Raw genomic sequence first — 3,286 nt, forward strand, 5'->3', positions numbered from 1 at the left:
AAAAAGTTTGACTAATTGATAATTAATTACTCCATTTTATTTCTACCATAACATCTCATTCCCTCTATTTTCTATTCCCACCATTTCATCTTCCCTTATAAATTTTATAATTTTTTCAACTTTTTCCCTCCACTTCCTTTTCCACCAAAAAAATAATAATAATCAGATTACACTTTTAATTATAAGGCCTTAATATCTCATTCCCTCTACTTCGTTTATGTCATTTCATTTCCACTTCTTTGAGTTGAGAGCAAAATGTTTGATTTGAATATCCTCCCATCCAATGAAGAAATAGTTGTGTTCATGGAAGAAGATAATGTAGAAGAAACTCATGATCAAGCAAGCCTACGGCTACAACCATTTGTGGGTCAAACATTTTTAAGTGAAGAAGAAGCATGTGTAGTTTACCAAAATTATGCACGCCGACACGGTTTTAGCATTCGGAAAGATCGAACAAAAAAAAAGATGGTATAATTTTAAGTCGTGATTTCTACTGTCATCATAATCGAACTCAACCAGGAAAGGAAATTGACCCAAATAAGGAGCAAAGAAATAGAATTTCTGATAAATGTAGTTGTAATGCTCACCTGCGTATCAAATTGAAGATTTGTAATGAAATATTTCATGAAGAGTGGCACACAACTACATTTATAGAAGAGGATAATCATGCTTTACTATCTCAATCACAAGTGCGGTTCCTTCATGCTAATAGGATGATAAGTCAAGAAGATGAGGCACATATTCTGCTATTGAAAGAAGTCGGTCTATCGGTGAGACAAATTATTCGTGTTCTTGAGCTTGAAAAAAATGTAGAGCATGGAGATCTTCCTTTTCTTGAAAAAGATATCCGAAATCTTTTTACCAAAGTGAGAAAAACAGTTTCTAAGAATGATGTTTCCAATTTGATAGAGTATTTCAAATATTGCAAAGAAGAAAATTCCAACTTCCACTACGTTGTTAAGGTTGATCATGAGAAGAAATTGAAGCACTTGTTTTGGTGTCCAGCTTAATAAATTGAGTGGTATGACAAATATGGAGATGTTGTGGTCTTTAACACAACTTATAAAGTAAATTTATATGACATGCCATGTGGCATATTTGTTGGTATGAATAATCATGGAAAAATAATATTTTTTGAATGTGCACTACTCCGGAATGAAACTACAGATACTTTCAAATGGTTAATGAAGATATACATCAGTTTCATTTATTTTTTCTCATGCAAAATATCTTACTTTTAACTAACTCAATTATTCCTTCAAATTTTTACATTGTTCATTATTTTATAAGATTTAATTTTTTGCACTATGTTCATTGCTTTTAAGTTACTCAATTATTCCTAGCGTTTTTTTATTACACTATAGTAGTGACATATATATTTCATTAATTCTAACGTATATGTTTTTATTTTCTTGAAGACTTTTATGGATACTATGAAGAAGCCACCAAAAACGATCATAACAGACCAAGATCCATGGATGACACAAGCAATTTCTCAAGTATTGCCAAACACTAAACATTGCTTTTGTATATGGCATATCACTTCAAAATTTAGTGGTTGGTTCACATTTATTCTCCGTGATAAAGACCAAGCGTGGTGCAAAGATTTTTATATGCTCTATAAGTTGGAGACGATTGAAGATTTTGAGACCCAATGGCCCCTTGTTCTTAGCAAATACAACTTGCTTGACAATAAACATGTAAAAGGTTTGTATAATATCAAAGAATTTTGGGCACCGACATACCTTCGAAGTTACTACTTTGGAGGGATGAGGACTATAGGAAGATCCGAGTATATTAATGGTTTTATCAAGAGATTTGTGTCGTCCAATTCAACTTTAAACTATCTTGCTAAACAGGTTAGTAGAAACTCACTTTTTTCCCCTCTCAAATAGTGGAACTAGTAGGTACTATTAATGTGTGGTTGTTTATTTTTTTTCCGGAATTTGGTTTGATGAATTTCAAGCTTTTTGATTTAATCAAAGTGATTCATTTTTATTATGTTTATTGTTTTGTTAGATTGATGTTGCGGTTCAAGAGATTATCCAAAGACAATCACATGATAATATGGTAGCTGTCACTAAGAAGAATGTTTTAAAAGTCAAGTCCCCTTTGGAAGAAATATTCAATCATTTGCGATGATGGTTATGATTTCACAGTTAGATATTATGCAAATGAAAATAGTCGATGTCGCAAAGTATTTTGGGATGGAAATGTTGCAATGTGCTCTTGCAAGCAGTATGAGTTCTTGGGGATAATTTGCCGACATATATTGCGAATATTTCTTCAAAAGGACTGTCATGAAGTTCCATTTATTTACTTCCCGATTCGCTGGCGTCTTGATGAAAGCACCACTTCAACTCAATTTATAGGTGATCAAAGTATACAATCTACTGAGTTGATCAACAATGAAGATATTTTTTGCCCTCCAAAGTCGAAACCCAAAGGAAGACCGAAGAACAAACGAATACAGAGTGGAAAAGAAATGACAAAACAAACAAGACATTGTTCTAAGTGTAAGAAACCTGGACATTATGCAAACAATTGTGAGATGGATAAAGATGATGCTACTGTGTTGAATAGTGCACCGACAAAAAAAAAAACAAAGTTGATACATGTAATAAAGATTTGAATCCTGTCTTTTTAGTCAAATATTAGATTACTCAACTAAACTACTAATTTTTTGGGCCACTTTTGTAGACATTATTTTTTATGAGTTGTTAATTATGATTTTTTTTTATTTTATGAGTTGAAAATCTTTTTTTTTTAATTGGATTGGGATGAGAAATGATTATTGAATTGGACAGATGAAATGACGAGAAGAAAGTGGAGAGGATGTTCAGGCCTTAAATTTCAAAGGTCAATTTGATTATTTTTTTTTGTTGGTTGAAAGGAAGTGAGGACATAAATTGAAAGAAAAAAAATCTACAGAAATAGATAAGAAAAAATCTCAAAAGGAATGTGAAATGATGAGAAATATTATGGAGGGAATGAGATGTTATGGTTGGAAGATGAAAAAAATTTGAAAAAATTATAAATTTTTTAAGGAAAGATGAAATGGTGGGAATATAAAATAAAGGGAATGAGATGTTATGGTAGGAATAAAATGGAGTAATTAATGATCAATTAGTCAAAGAAAATTATTAATGATTAATTAGTAAAAAAAATAATTAATGGTCAATTAGTAAAAAAAAAGATTAATGATCAATAATGACATCATTTTATTTATTATTTCAATGTAGCAATTAATGATAATTATTTTTCTTATCTAGCGCCCCCGGCGTCC

At 31.1% G+C, this 3,286-nt stretch overlaps 1 pseudogene; it reads left to right on the forward strand.

The window, feature by feature from the left end:
- The first annotated feature begins 255 nt into the window (after nt 1–255).
- LOC136219485 (protein FAR1-RELATED SEQUENCE 11-like) lies at nt 256–2,632 on the forward strand (annotated as a pseudogene).
- Nucleotides 2,633–3,286: the final 654 nt, after the last annotated feature.

Source organism: Euphorbia lathyris, chromosome 1 (genome assembly GCF_963576675.1).
Source record: "Euphorbia lathyris chromosome 1, ddEupLath1.1, whole genome shotgun sequence".
Lineage (NCBI taxonomy): Eukaryota > Viridiplantae > Streptophyta > Magnoliopsida > Malpighiales > Euphorbiaceae > Euphorbia > Euphorbia lathyris.